The sequence below is a fragment of the Piliocolobus tephrosceles genome, chromosome 3, assembly GCF_002776525.5.
Source record: "Piliocolobus tephrosceles isolate RC106 chromosome 3, ASM277652v3, whole genome shotgun sequence".
Classification (NCBI taxonomy): domain Eukaryota; kingdom Metazoa; phylum Chordata; class Mammalia; order Primates; family Cercopithecidae; genus Piliocolobus; species Piliocolobus tephrosceles.
In genome coordinates, this window is record NC_045436.1 from 4,042,496 (window position 1) to 4,059,000 (window position 16,505).

General features: G+C 42.1%; 1 protein-coding gene across 7 annotated transcripts in view; it reads left to right on the top strand.

The window, feature by feature from the left end:
- SORBS2 (sorbin and SH3 domain containing 2) overlaps positions 1 to 16,505 on the top strand; it is a 378,235-nt gene that overhangs the window by 176,900 nt on the left and 184,830 nt on the right. For 5 of the 7 annotated variants that reach the window (XM_023221003.3, XM_023221004.3, XM_023221011.2 and 2 more), the window contains one exon: positions 9,178 to 9,317. The exons of 1 other annotated variant lie outside the window; for it this stretch is intronic. The gene's annotated coding sequence lies outside the window, so the exon portion shown is untranslated. Of the gene's footprint in view, positions 1 to 8,624; positions 8,842 to 9,177; positions 9,318 to 16,505 lie in introns of those variants that run through there. One more of the 7 variants, XM_023221006.2, reaches the window with a different exon arrangement.

A 16,505-nucleotide genomic window follows, 5' to 3' on the forward strand; every position in this document is an offset into this window, starting at 1 on the left:
GCCCTGAGGGTCTGAACAAAGACTTTGCATTTTTTTTTTTTAAACTACAACATGGTTACTGATTTCTTAACGTGTCTCACCCATATCTTTTAGTTTAGTAGATTGACTTTGCTGGTTAAAGCATTCCCTTCCAGACTTTTCTATATCATAGTATACATAAAATCAAGAATATTTGCAGGCACAGAGGTAAATAAATGAGGTTGCTAATAGCCAGAGGTGGCCAGTCCAGGAGCTTTAGCTGCCCAAGGCCTCACTTGGCCACCTGAGAACTGAGGAGATCAAGTGTAGAACACTGTAGTTGTTGCCACACACAGAAGTAGAGAGGGTCTGGTTAGAAGACAGACAACATAGAAAATAGTTCTTCCAGTCGGGCGCGGTGGCTCACGCATGTAATCCCAGCACTTTGGGAGGCCGAGGCAGGCGGATCACGAGGTCAGGAGATCGAGACCATCATGGCTAACACAGTGAAACCCCATCTCTACTAAAAATACAAAAAATTAGCCGAACGAGGTGGCAGGCACCTGTGGTCCCAGCTGCTGGGGAGGCTGAGGCAGGAGAATGGCGTGAACCTGGGAGGCAGAGCTTGCAGTGAGCCGAGATCACGCCACTGCACTCCAGCCTGGATGACAGATGGAGACTCCGTCTAAAAAAAAAAAAAAACAACAAGAAAGAAAATATTTGTGTGTCTAGTCTCTGAGGGTTTGTATTTCCAGCCTCATTCATTTAGGAAGAAGTTTTTCTCATGCACTTGGTATAAGAAATCTACAGTTCCTTCTAACTCTTGAATGCTGGTCAACTATCCTTCATTGTTCTTAATTCATCCTTTACCTTTGTGAGTTTCAAGGACAGTTTTCTAGCATGGTGTGTATTATGTACTATCCCTGCTAAATTAATTAACTCTGTGGTCCTAGTAATTATGGAATTGTGCCATGGCTTGTTGATTAATTCATTCAGTTTTTTAATGTCTCAGAAAAGATACATTTCATGCTGTGTCTTGGTGATTTCAGAGTGTTTTACACGTGTATAAAGAATAGATTTTAAAACATTGTTGGGCCATAGCAAGCTTTCCTCTGCCCAGGTGGTAGAAGAAATGTTTCCATAGCTCCTTTCAAATCAATGCAGCAGAGACCCAGCCCTCTCCTACCCCAGGCTTTGACCCCTGCTGTGTAGTCTGTGACACACAAAACTCTCCTTTTCTCTCCTGTTGATGTTACTTGGCTATTTGCCGGAAAATAAGATTGCAAATCTCCAATCGTCTCAATCAGTGGCTATTCGTTCATTGTCTGTTTAAAACTTATGCATAATATGGCCATGAGGAAGAGTTTCATACCACTGGAATGACTATGGCCTGACCAGGTGGCATGGTTGGTGTGTCACTTTATACCTACCTGTCTGCTCATAAAACTACATTATAAATAACCACATAGGGTTTCAGGTGGTATAACTGCCAAGCAATAGGTAGACAAATACATAATTCTCTCAATAACCCTAATCAGAAGAAGTGTTTATCGGGGACCTCACTCTACCCTAGTAGAGTATCACATGGTTGTGAAAAAGGTCTAGGAATATGATATGTGAATGCAAATAACTTGCTTTATTGAAATCTATTTTAGAATAAATGCAAATTAAGATAACAGAACACATTATATCCTGAAGGGAAAAGCAAGCAGCATCTGCCTCTTAAGATGGCTTCTAAACCACGTAGGTAGCTACAAAGCAGTATTTCAGAGAATCGTCTGGGTTGGAAACAGTTGCTTAATTAGAGCACATAATTTTTTGCTTTTTACATGATCAGATACTTTTTATTTCATAAGTTCTGATAAATATAGAACCAAAAAATGTACTCTTGTGTTGCTTCATGCCTTAAGCAGAACTTATTTAATCATTTATTCAGCAACTACGTATTGGCCCCTGTTGACATTGGGCCAGGCACAAATGCAGTCCCTGTGTGAGGAATGTAAGTAATGTGAGGGGCAAGTGGGAGCTGATAGGCCAGTGGAGGAGAGGGGCTCCAGTCAAATTACTCCAGCAAATTCAAGCAACTGAGCCCGAATTTAGAGGGAATGAGGAAGGTGATTCTTTACGAGTTAAAAAAAAAAAAAGGGCCGGGCGCGGTGGCTCAAGCCTGTAATCCCAGCACTTTGGGAGGCCGAGACGGGCGGATCACAAGGTCGGGAGATCAAGACCATCCTGGCTAACACGGTGAAACCCCGTCTCTACTAAAAATACAAAAAAACTAGCCGGGCGAGGTGGCGGCGCCTATAGTCCCAGCTACTCGGGAGGCTGAGGCAGGAGAATGGCGTGAACCCGGGAGGCGGAGCTTGCAGTGAGCTGAGATCCGGCCACTGCACTCCAGCCTGGGCGACAGAGCGAGACTCCGTCCCCCAGAAAAAAAAGGGAGGGGGAAGTGGCGGGGCTACGCTGGTGGAGCAGGGAGGTCCTTCCTGAGGAAGACACTTGAAAGCTGGAGGTTGCATGGCATTCGCCACTGGGCAGAGAAGGCGTTCCCATCAGAGTGAGCCATGCAAGCCAGGGCCCTGCATGAGGCACGGTCCAGGAATGGAAGGGAAGCTAGAGAGGCCAGAGGCAATGGCGCTGGAGGAAGGTGGTGGAGATCTGGGCGGAAATGCTGCAGGACACCACATTGTGCAGGGCCTTCAGTGGGCCGCATGGAAAAGGCTTAGCTTCATGATTTTCATAGCAAATTTAGCGACCGTTGCATATGCTCAATTTCAAATGGAATAGAAATAACAAGAAAAGCTAAGTCATGGTTACATAAACAGCAGAGGTGCTTTTTAAATAGACAAAGAATTCAGGCAGCCAGTTTAAAACAAAGTTTCAGGCTGGGCGCAGTGGCTTACGCCTGTAATTCCAGCACTTTGTGAAGCCGAGGCAGGAGGATCACCTGAGGTTAGGAGTTGAGACCAGCCTGACCAACATGGTGAAACGCGTCTCTACTAAAAATACAAAAAATAGCCGGGTGTGGTGGCACATGCCTGTAGTCCCAGTTACTTGGGAGGCTGAGGCAGGAGAATTGCTTGAACCCAGGAAGCGGAGGTTGCAGTGAGCCGAGATCACCCCATTGCACTCCAGTCTGGGTGACAGAGCAAAACTCCATCTCAAAAATAAACGAATAAATAAAACAAAGTTTCAACTAGAAAATTGAGCTTAACAAAGGTTTTAAGAAGTTATTTCTATATAATCTCTTTCAATGATACTGGTTCTTTAACCTTTTGTTAAGATTTTCTCCTCACTTGATAAACCCCAATCCCAGATAGTAAAACCGCACATGTGATGACAAATCGCCTCCTAAAACTTATTTGCTTAACATCAATAACCAGGCAGTAGAAGTCACCGGACGCATGATTTGACTCCTTTCAAACAGTGCCGCCCACAGGTGTAAATCGCGGCGACTGCCGAATGTAATCCAGATAAGCCCAAGCAAAAGCATAGGTTTAAGAGTCAGCAAGGCGGGTACAGTCCCATTCCTCCGCCTACCTTTCAGGACACAAGTGTAAGGAGCTTGCATGACTGGTCTAAAGTCACTGAACGTATAGGCTTTAGTTTCCCAGCCCAATGCATGCATGCATTGTTCAGCAAGTGGCATACCATGGGTGAGGTTCCTATAGATGACCTGACAGATGCTTGCTACATGCATGAAGCTAGCATGAGCTTTGTTGAGTGTGGTTGAAGCAGACAAGCATAAAAGATGTTACTCCAGGCCAGGTGCGGTGGCTCACACCTGTAATCCCAGCACTTTGGGAGCCCGAGGCACGTGGATCACCTGAGTTTGGGAGTTTGAGACCAGCCTGACCAACATAGAGAAATCCCATCTCTACTGAAAATACAAAATTAACTAGTGGTGGTGGCACGCGCCTGTAATCCCAGCTACTCGGGAGGCTGAGGCAGGAGAATTGCTTGAACCCGGGAGGTAGAGGTTGCAGTGAGCTGAGATTGTGCCATTGCACACCAGCCTGGGCAACAAGAGCGAAACTCCATCTCAAAGAAAAAAAAAAAAAGACGTTACATCCACTTAGTCTAGCCTTCATTTTGCTTACAATGTGCTTGACTTCAGTGTCCATCTCTTCTTTTAGTCAGCATTAGCTGATTTCTGTAGGAGAATCTGACTGCTCTTTCAGTATGTCTTTGAAACTCACGCCAGTGTTTGAGATGGTCTTGCTGCCTCTCCCTAAGCACTGAAATATTTGACTAAGAGAATGACACATTGTTCTCCTGGGATATTAGACAATGCTACTAGAATGACAGGGGCCAGGAAGGCCTCTAAACGTCTATAGCACAACTCACTTTTCAAAGGACTGCAGGGGTAAAGAATGTTCTCTAGAAAACAATACTCATGGGAAAACTACATTTACTTCCATCCTACTGGGATCCTCTCAAACAATAGGAAGTGATGAGGAATCAATTGAGAATTCTGTGCTCTCTTGGGAAAAAAATTTAAAACAACACTCAAAGAAACCTTCCAAATGTATGTGTTCAAAAAATCATGCCCATGAAAGTCCTTGGAAATCACCACAGTATCTTTAAAAAGTTACTAAATTTAGCCACATATGGAAATCTGCACAGTTTTTCAAATATATTTTGATTATTTAACCAACATTCATATAAAATTTACAAAGCAGCAGACTTTTCCATGGCCGTTTCAAATAACAATTGTCACCCTACAACAACCGAATACAGAAAGGTCTCATTACAGAGGAGGAAACTGAGGTATGGGGAGGCTAAGAAAGTGACCTACGGCTACAGCCACACGTAAGTGTCAGGATGAGGATTCGAACCCGGGCACCCTGACTCCAGACTCTCCACTCGGAAGTATTAAGCACTTTTAAAAGTTTTCTGAAAGGACCAACCAAGAAAGTGAGAAGCCAAAGCTGCAGATGGTTTCTGCATACAGAAATGGAAGTTCTAAATGTTACCAGTGTGAGCCCAGATTCTCTCTTATAGTGAGGATTTTATTTTTACCAAGCTCTGTGAAACACACAAAGCTCAGGTGCCGCCTGAAAATGTGAGAAGTCATTTGGCAAACGAATGAGGTTATTCAGACACACTCTTAAGGTTGGCGTGCTCATTTATTTAAGGCCGGAACGGAGATGTAGTGAGTAACAGAAGGCCTCTCTACTCCAAAATATGGGTCTTTCTCACCACTTCTAACAATTGTAGAGTTATTTGGGTTAACAAGATCCTCTTTTGGGATGGAAATACCCTCTAATATGGTTTGATCTGTGTCTACTATGCCTTAATGATGTACAAACCCTCTTGGTTTTTGTTAGGGAGGGAGAGAAAAAATATATTCAATGAATCTGACTTTCAACACTTTCATCCTTTTGTTTCCCTCTTCATCTCTGTCCAAAAGATTATTCCTGTTCCAGCCTCCGAAACCAAACCTGTGGATATGTAGCGTTTAAGAAACTCAGTTCCCAGGGCTCCTGGGCCCACTTTGACATATACCGGGGTTCTTTTAGCAAGGTCCTTATCTCTTTCCTCGGAGCCTGCATCTCTGCCCAGATAACTTACCCTAGGGTTCTAGCTTCTCCAAGACCGAGGCTGTGCTCTGCTTTACCCAGCCTTCCTTGAAAGGCCACACCCGGAGCAGCTGGGACTTCTGTCACACCTGCAGAGGCATGGAGGCCCCCTGCGTGGCCCTGGCTGTGCGGGTTTGACTCTCTTCACCCTAGCACAGGACCTGTCTTTCCAGCACCTGGCAGTCCCCAAGCATCTGCCCCCTCACTAGCAGGAGTGTCTGGTTTCTAGATCCTGGCCTTTCTAGATCCTGGTCCCAGTCTGATGGGACTCCCAGTGCTGGCTTTAACCTGGAATCAGCTGTTCATGTATGCAGATGCTTGAGTCACATCCAGAGTCATTAAATCTGACTCTCTGGGGGCGGGGCCGGGCTACTGGTGTTTGTAAAAGTTTACCTTGTATTCACCCAGGGATGACAGACACTACTTTACATCAATTTCTCTCAAGTTTCAACATGTTTCCACACAGCCCGGGGGTGTTGTGAAAATGCGCATGCTGGCTCAGTAGGTCTGGGTGGGGCCTGAGGTTTTGTGTTTCTAACAAGCTCCTAAGTGATGACGTTAACGTTGGTCCACGGACTGCTTTTTTAAGAAGCAAGGCCGGAGACCAGCGGTTCTCAAAGTGAGGTCAAGAATCACCTGGGAACTTGTTAGGGATGCAAAATTTCAGCCCCCCCCCCCCCCCCCCCCACCAGACCGACTGGATCAGACACTCAGGGGTGGACCCAGCAATCTGTTTTTACGAAGCTTCCGGGTCAGTGATGCTCACTACCTTTCGAGAACCATTGGCTTACATGGCACTGCCCCGTAGAAACAGAATGCAAGTCACATAGGCAGTTTTAAATAAGCTAGCAGTCAGATTTGAAAAAGTAAAAAAAAAAACGAGTGAAATTAATTTTAGCAAAATATCCTATTTAACACACTGTGTCCAAAATACTGTCCTTTCAACACATAATATACAAATTAATGTCATAATTTACATTCTTTTTTCAACACGCAGTCAATATAAAAATGATATGATAGTTTACATGTTTTAGGAAGAGAAAACATTTAATTTAATCTATTTTTATTTGTACGAGTTTGTGGGGTACAAGGAGAATTGTTACATGGATGTACCGCGTAGTGGTAAAGTCATAGATTTAATGAATGTATCCATCACCTGAATAATGAACATCATACCCATTGAGTAATTTCTCATCATTCACCTTTGTTTTGTATAAAGACCTCAAAATCTAGCATGCATTTTACACTTACATGACATCTCAGTTTTGACTAGCCACATTTTAGGGCTCAGTAGCTACATGTCGCCACCATATTGGATAGCAAAGCTTTACACTCACCGCAGAGATGATGGTACTGACTTCCATCCGATGCTTGCTGTGTGTCAGACATTACTCAGTTAAGCATTTTATGTGCATTTTTCCTGTGAGCCCTATGACAGCTCATTATTATCCCCATTTTATACGACGGCAGGTTATGGTCATCTTTGTTTCCTTAACGCCATAGCTTCTCGAGGAAGGCCAATATTTAAATGCATTTTCCTTTTGTGGTATAAACTATTATAAGAAGGAAAAAGAAAAAAGCAATTAAAAATAATGTGTCTATCTGAGGCTAGGCTTCCAATTCTTACCAGTAGAATTACCATTCCACATTGAGGCCAAGAGAAACAAATATCCCATGTTAGATTGGCAGGTATTTAAGACATAGTAAAATGTGACCATTTAAAAATAAATGAACAGAAAAATGCATTATTCTAGAGTGATTTTTTAAAGCCTGGTATACATTTTTAAAACAAAGTTGATCGTATTATAAAATTCAAATTAGAGATTTCGAAGTTAATTTAGAATTTTTAAATTTGAAATATAATTTTAATATAAGGTCTATTGAGCCAAAGGATTTCACTATTTTTAAATAGTACTTGAAATAGTAGTCATGTAACCCTTTTTTGTTTTTACATGGCATAATCCTCAGTATTTTCCATAATCTATTTCAGTGTCTTTAATTGCAAAGAAAGAATTGAATTTGATATGAGCATCTAGCAACCAACCCTCACATTAATTATAAAATATATCAGGGCCTTTTTTTTTTTTTTGAGATGGAGTCTCACTCTGTTGCCCAGGCTGGAGTACAGTGTTGCCATCTCGGCTCACTGCAACCTCCACCTCCCAGCTTCAAGCGATTCTCCTGCCTCAGCCTCCCGAGTAGCTGGAACTACAGGCGCGTGCCGCAAAGCCCAGCTAATTTTTTGCATTTCTATTAGAGATGGGGTTTCACCATGTTAGCCAGGATGGTCTCGATCTCCTGACCTCGTGATCCACCCGCCTTGGCCTCCCAAAGTGCTGGGATTACAAGCATGAGCCACCGGCGGTTTTTTATACTGGATTCAGGTTGAAGACTCTCTTTTCATCTCCCGATGGAAAGCCTGTCTCAGTAGTACTTTCTGACTACCTAAGCATTCTTTTTGTTATGGGGAGTAGGGGGCTGAAAAAACACAGGGATTTCATCTATGTGGAATGAAAGCGTTCATAAAAATACTTAGCTGCTTCTTTGGTAGAAAGCAACTAATTTTCCACCCTGGTGGTGTTGTAAGGGCACAATGACTCAATGCAGGCCCGAAATTGATCTGATGACGCGTAGTATCTTCCTTCATCCATAGTAGAACGAGATCTCAGTCTTCAGCTGCCATGATGTGAATAGTCTCATCATGTGAAAAAGTCTGGAAAATACTTAAACATTCTGTTTTTATTTATTCTCGCTGCATCTGTGTGCTCTAAACCCCTGAAGGCAAGGACGCTTCATTCTGCCCAGCACTGTATTCCCAGAGTGCTTGGCTTATAGTAAGCTCTGAAGTGCTCACCAAATAAGCATTTGCTGAATGAATGAACGAATGAATACAACTTCTTAGTTTTTAATTCTAGAAACAAAATGAAGGCTCAGAGCTTGTCAGTCATTGTCAGTGACCCAACCAGAATGATTTCTTCATTGGCCTGTGGAGGCGGAGGCAGGGGTCACTGTTTGTCTGCCTCACGTCACTGAATGGTCCCCAGTCTCTGCCAATAGATAAGAGGTGTCAACGCTTAACCCAGTAGCTTTCAAAAATAGCATAGTTGATGAAACTGGAAATTTAGGTTGCGGGCTCTTTTAAGAAATGGTTTGTCTTCATTCTTAAGAAGAATAGACTGGCAACAGATACTGCTGACCAGAAAGCACTCAACTATTTCTTAAGACCCCTTAGGAAATAGCAGAAGAAAAGCCTTCCTTCTCAATAAAGCATAAACAGGACATCTCATTTTCAATGAATCAGGTAATTCATATTGAAAAGTTGAGGAGCACTGTGTTGCTTTAAGATTCCAGTCAACTTTGGGTTTGTTTTGTTTTCAATGGTGCTGGCAGTTTTCCTTAAAATTTAAATGAATATTTGCACAATGAACCAAGTTGTTGTGGGTTTCCTGGTTGGTGTTTTTTCCCCCCTGGAGTGGGGGGTGGCGATCCGGGGAAGGCATTTTCATCCCTTTGCAGACAACCCCGGCTGCTGTTAATGCTGAAAATAGCTCAAATGCTCTCAGAACAGTAGCACCACCCAGCAGCTGCGATTCTTTCCCTCTCTTACTTGCCTCTCTCTTGCCTTTTTTTCCTTCAGACACTTGGATTGGACTTAATCTTAAACCTCTGGAGTTCAAGACCTTTTAAAAAGGGCTAAATAAACAATCTCTACATGTAAAAGACCACCGACTCCTCCTTCCTCTGCATAGAGCAACAGTTGAACTCAGCTGCCTGTAGGTAAGATTTTTTATTCCGGAATTATTTAATTGTTTTCTGATATGTTCGTGACTAATGTCTTTAAAATAACTTACTTACAGTGGAAATAATCAGGAGAGTTGTGAACAGTTCCCAGGTAAACGCTGTGTTCCAGAATACAGCGGGAGCATCTGGGCGTGTTCGTGGCTGCACATTTTAAGCTTTGCTTAAAGCTCTCATTATAGTGACCTGCAGCACAGACTTGACTCTGACTGAACCACAGATCAGAGGTCTAATTAAGCCTGATTGCCAGAGCAATGAGAGGATCTTTCAGACATCATACTTTTGTTGTTTAGACTGCTTTATTTTTAACTTTCCAGGGGCATTAAAAAAAAGAGAGAGAGAAGAAAAAGATGCCATCCACCTGAGTAAAGAGAATATATATAAGTAATTATTCTTTAAGGGCAACGCGCGAGCTGTATTGTATAATGTTCTTCTTTTATCCCTGTTTCGTTCATTGCTCGTGTGGAATCAGAGTGGTTGATTTGGGGGTTTTGAGGGTTTTGTTTTTGTTATTGTTGTTTTGTATGTTCCTAGCACATTTTAGGGGACGGTTTTGAGGATTCCTTACTAAGCTGAATATTTTTTGCTAAGTACATTTGCTGGCAGGTTTCTCTAACGTGACAATGTGATACTTTGGGTCAGTTTCGGTGGCTCCCTCTCCCCCTCGTTATGCTTGCACTTGACATTTTGCAAAGTACTTTGATCTGTGGACTTTAACTTCAAACACAGCATTTACTTTGATTGTGGCTATTTACTATGTTCAGTAAAATGTCTCCTTTTTTTTTTTCCTTTTGGTTTAATGCTTTGATAGCATTTCCTTTCAATAATTTATTGGAGCTTTAGTTTTCCTGACCGATCTGTCTTCGGTTTTACTTCTAGAGGGACCCCCATTTGAAAGAAAAGTATTCTCTGGTAAAATTCCCCCAACGCAGACTTCATGACAGTTCGTGACCCCTGTCTGGCAGATGTGTAAGAGCAAGCAGCAAATGGCAGTGCCCAGAAGCCCGGGCTGGCTACCCTGCTGCCTCAGAATCTCCGTGTGCCTTGGGGCCCAACGGGTGCTTTTTTAAAACATGGATGCTGAAATCTTTGGAGGTCAGAGATACTTTTTTTTTCAGAAAAGTTTATTGGTATCACAGGCCACATATCAAAGGAAAGCATGCATTTTAACCACATAATGATCTTCTGAGTAACAAAAACAGAGGAAGAAATAACAAACAAAGAAAAACAAAATTAAAATCAAAAGAAAACTGGAAAAAAAAACAAAAACAAAAAAACCCCTCAGTAGCCAGAAGTCTGTTTTACAAGTGAAACGTCTGCTGTGTAAGGGATAAGGGATTTCTTAAAAATGAATTTCCTAAAATGGGCAAAATGTAGCACTTACTAGCCATTCAATCAACTTTGGAATATTCTCTTCATTGTAAAGAAGGCACACGCGTGTATGACATTTCTTCCCCTTTTCTTTCCCACCCCAAGCACAAGGTATTTTCACAGTCCTCAGCCAAATGCAGAGTTTGACATTACCTGGCAAACGGTCCCTGTGTGTTGTGTGTTCTGTTGAAGGTTAGGAATAGAATGAGCCTAATCCTGTCAGGAGACTGTTTAAGTCCCAGTCAAGGACGCTAGCTCCTCAGCGCTGACGCAGTCTGCCCCCGTCCTCTGCACCTTGCTAAGAAGGACAGACGCAAGTGGCCACAGGACAAGTCTCCAGAGCGGCGGAACTGTGGGGAAAGCTATGGCAGGGATCCCCCTGGATTAGGAGCAGATGCAATAGAATCTCCAAAATTTGGATTCATAGTAGAAAAACCTAGAGATGTTCAGTCTAATCTTTTAATTTCGCAAACCTGGGCATTTCATTGCCACTTTTCCCCTTCAAGTCTACATTATAAGAAACATGTTAATCATTGCATTTATGTGTGTGGTTAACATTTTAAATCCTCCCGTTATTTTGAGCCTGGACATTGTGGGGGGCGGAAGGGTGGTCTAGCTAGAATACTCACTCCCCCTTAGTACTGGGAAGCCTTGGTCGCTGGGTGCAAATATATTGCTAGAGGTGATACTCCAGCAGTAAAGTTAAAGGGCACCAGGATGAGATCTTTTTGGAGAATGGTAGGTGATCATTCCATTCCCAGGCAAGCCATTTTTTCCCCTGTTTTGTTTTGTTTTTTCTTTCTGTTTCTCTTCACCCCTTAATTTTACGTTGAAACTCTGGACTGTTTGAATGTGAAACTTCAGGTGAAATGTAGCCAAAGCCGCCGAGTTTCACCCGGCTTCCACATGAAAGAAGTATTCTACCCAGCCTTGCACGAAACTTGGCCTGTGTTGCCAAAGGTTTCATGAATGTCAGTGAGTCTGCGTTGGAAACATAACCCAAGGCCAGCTGACTTCTGGTGACTTTAGGCTTTATTGTATCAGTATAGAATCTGCTGAACAGGGACAGTCCTATTTCCACATCTTCTACTGTAGTTTCATGGGGGCACACCTTTTCCCCCAATAAACTCCCATTCATCTCATGATGTTTGAAAGCCAGGTTCCATCCTAATATGAATGTTTGTGGCCGTGGGATTGGAGCACTGGCAGATAGAGGTCTGAGTTTTAAATTCCAGCAGCCTGAGCCCCAGTGGTGTGAACATGTTGGTAGAATTCAGCTAAAGGAAGGAAGTCCCAGGAGAGTCATGGAATGCCTTTCTTTGCTTAAATATACCTCTGTGCTCGTGAGGAACAAACAGTAACATTTTGTCCAGGTCTATCCGCTTGACAGTATGCCTTTTGTTCCCTTTCCAAAGGTGGTGTCAAATATATTGGTGGAAAAATAATAAACTTCCAGATATTTTTTTTCCTCCTGCTCAACTGATATACTCCAAGGGAACATTGCAAGCATTGAGAAGTTCAGTACTGTGGCTGGGAATGTAAGGTATACTGAGAAGAAAGGAGCCCTCAGTGGAGGCAATGTCCCTCAGAAAAGCATGGCGACCTAGAGTTGATGTGGGTGTTACCAGTCACATGGGACCTGGTTGGGAAGGTGTGTGTGTGTGTTTTCTGGGTCGGGGTAGTAGCAAGCAGAGAGGAAAAGGGGGATTTGTAAGCTTTGTTCAGCAAATCTATGACATCGAAAACAAAAATGATCAAGCCCAGGATCTGAAAGCATTCTTTCGTAGATCATAGAAAATTTGTGTTGGCTGAATATTGACATTTTTTGGTATCATTTTTCTCATTAGAGACACCAAGCATTAGGATTCCAGGCATAGTAAATAATCTCCAATAAAAATATGACCCATTGGGAGACATAGATCATTACAGGTAACTCCCGTGAGTCAGTCTCAGGAAGGTCCTCATGGTTCTCTGGCAGCTATGAAATGCTCAGCCACCCAGGACACTAAGATTTGACTTGTCCTTTTCTTAGTTGGAAGATTTCTAAACTCATGTGAAGAATTTTCATACAAATGAATCGGTGGCCTCACTAAAGATTTAGACTCTCTTTGGTGAGATACATAGATATAGGTTAATTATAAAATTAAATTGCCATCAATTTTCATTTAAAATTTCATAGTCACTTATGTATTCAATAAAATAGACTTTCATTAAAGATATGGTTTGCATTTTAGCAGTGACATGCAGTGGATGCCCTAGTAGGGAAAGCATTGGAAAAGCCAGCAATAACACAATTTGGAAGTGCTATATGTGGAAGCTGCCTTTTAGCACTAACTTCGCTAGTCAGAGTGTAGCATTTATCAGCATATATAACTTTGATAGCCCCAGACTGGTACCATGAGCAGAGGAAAGGAAGATGTTCAGATGGAGGTTCTAGAGGAATCATTCAGAACCATCCCACAAGGAAGTTCTCACTGAAGATATCAAGGTATAAGGAGTTCAGTAGTTGTAAGATGTTCATCATCCATAACAAAACAGAAAAAGGGAAAGGATAGGCTGGGCATGGTGGCTCATGCCTGTAACCCCAGTATGTTGGGAGGCTGAGGCAGGTGGATCACTTGAGGTCAGGAGTTCGAGACCAGCCTGACCAACATGGTGAAACCCCATTTCTACTAAAAAAAAAAAAAAAAAAAATTAGCCAGGTGTGATGGTACACACCTATAATCCCAGCTACTTGGGAGGCTGAAGTGGGAGAATCGCTTGAACCTGGGAGGCAGAGGGTGCAGTGAGCTGAGATCCCACCATTGCACTCCAGCCTGGGCAACAAGAGTGAAACTCTGTCTAAAAACAAACAAACAAACAAACAAACAAACAAACAAACAAGGGAAAGGATAAAAGTGCCAGGGAAAGGATTTAAAAAAAATAAATGAAAAATTGAGAATCAACACCAAGCTAGTGTATATGCAAATGTTTCTCTAAATCATTAAAAATCTTATTTCAAGAAGACTTCATTTGTCATTTAAGAATGCAAAAATCAGTGCTTTAAAAATCTTTTTGTGCTTAATTGACTGTCAGAAAAAAATGGAGTCCATGTAATATTTATTTATTTCTCAAGGATATATTATTACAGTCTACATTTACATATATAATGTACTTGTTTTCTTTTTTAAAAGTCAGTGTTTGTCTGATCAGGGCGTGATGACACAAACAGTAACAGCAGTGGTCTCCCCTTTGCAGTACAGCAGAGGATTATTTATCAGAAGCAGATTAAACAGTTATTTCTAGAAGTCTTCATTCTCCAACCGAGTTTTTATTAGTTATTTGGATATTATATTTTTCTCTGAAATAAGAAGTAGTAGAGCCTGGGCATCCCTACTCTAAAAGTCTGAAATCCAAAATGTTCCAAAATCTGAAACGTTTTGAGCACCAACATGATGCCACGATTGGACAATGAAGATGACGTTAACACTGCAGAAAATGTGCATACAGATGCCACAGTGACAATGTGATGGGCTAACCGAAGGACTAGAGCAGAGGGCATTCATAGCAGAATAAGCAGTCATGTCTGTGTAGAAACTCAAAGAGAGACTTCTAAGACAAAAATCGCTGTTAATGAGGCAGATGAGGCTGGAGAAAATATTTTCAAAGCCATCCAGCAGAATACCTCCTCATTTCTTAGAGGACCTGCTTCCTGGTCTGTCAACTGCTTCTGATGTTTCTTATCACCTAAAAAAGAAAAAAAATACAGTGTACAGTGGCCTTTTACTCAAAACACAGCATCATAGGTGGCGACTGAAAGCCTGCATTGTTCGTTGCTGCTGTTGTCTAACAGCTGATAAAGGAAAATGGTCTTGTTCCTGTGCTGCTCAGTTACCTAAACACATTATTTTTCACCCTATCAATAGTATGTATTTTTACTGTTTAAAAAATAGTAGTATTAGGCTGGGCACAGGGGCTCATGCCTGTAATCCCAGCACTTTGGGAAGTCGAGGAGGGTGGATCACCTGAGGTCGGGAGACCAGCCTGACCAACATGGAGAAACCCCATCTCTACTAAAAATACAGACTTAGCCAGGCATGGTGGTGTATGCCTGTAATCCTAGCTACTCAGGAGGCTGAAGCAGGAGAATCACTTGAACCCGGGAGGTAGAGGTTGCAGTGAGCTGAGATCGTGCCATTGCACTACAGCCTGGGCCTCAAAAGCAAGACTCTCTCTCAAAAAAAAAAAAAAAAAAAATCGTAGTATTTTCTACCGTTAAGTACTTATGTGTGAGTAAGACCAGGAAAATGATTGCTTATTGGTAGCAAATAAATTCAGTCAGGAATTATGGTGATGCCAAACAACACCAGATTTTCCATGTGGGTGGCTGAGATATTGATGTCTTTGCTTTCTGATGGTTCGGTGTACACAAACTTCGTTTTATGCACAAAATTATTAAAAACATTGTATAAAATTACCTTCAGGCTATTTGGATACAGTACATATAACGTAAGCGAATTTCACATTTAGATCTGTGTCCCAACCCCAAGATAACTCATGATAGATATACAAATATTCCAAAATCTGAAAAAATCTGAAATCCAAAATACATTTCCCGTCTCCCATATGCCTTTGACTTATAGCCATCATTTTAAGGGTTAACTTTTTTTTTCCTGGCACTACAAGATGCTCCCGCATCATTTTGTATATTTCATGTACCAGTCCTAAAATCAATTATTTCTTCAAGGAGCTCTGGTTACTTTTATTGAAAAATGGTATCAGTAATCAAGACCAGTTTAATTTTTGAATGTGACCTTATTGGCCACTTATTTTTTTCGCTTGAAGAAAATTTTCTTTTTGTGTGTGGGATGTCACTCTGTAGCTGGCAATACCTTGATCTGGTGTATAAAGATAACCTTTCTTGCTTTTTCAGAAGAACAGGCCACGTGTCGCCCTTGCATACTCCCTTTTCCCTTACTTTGAAACAAATTCAATTATATATGATCAAATTTGCTTTTTTTTTTGAGACAAGCTCTCACTCTGTCGCCCAAGCTGGAGTGCTGTGGTGCAATCTTGGTTCACTGTGACCTCCGCCTCCCAGGTCAAGCGATTCTCATGCCTCAGCCTCCTGAGTAGCTGGGATTACAGTCACGTATCAGCACATAAGCTAATGTTTGTGCTTTTAGGAGAGACGGGGTTTCGCCATGTTGCTCAGGCTGGTCTCCTACTCCAGACCTCAAGTGATCCACCCACCTCAGCCTTCCAAAATGCTGGGATTATAGGTGTGAGCTATTGCACTTGGCCAAATTTGTTTTTTATTGTTAGCTTTGGTGAGAGATTCAAAGCCTTTGATGTGGTCTTAAAATGCAATCTTAAAAGATAGAAATCAGTTGTTTCTTCCTTAAATAGATGTGAGAACATTGTGCATTATTTAAAAGGTGATCAGTCCAGGGATGATCATGGTGAACATGGGATTCTGTCACCAAGCCTTCTATGTACTGTGTGCAAGGAGCTGTGCCACATGCAGCTGAGCAGTCCGGTAGGAGAGCTGGACACATGCTCCTGGATATAACACTCTGCAAAAGAAGACAGGCAATGCGAAGTGCCCCAGAACTCTAGGAGCTCAGAGCTGGAATTGGGAGCTGGGCGTATGTTGTACTAGAAAATCAATGGTATGATCACAAAGGAAAAGCTGTACTGGAATTGGGGTTTTGGTTTGGATAAGAGGGTATTCAAATCGCAGAAAATGATGGAGGACAAAGACCCAGAGAAGAGAAAACTCAGGACTCAAAGAATATTTAGGTCCCAGGCAAAGCC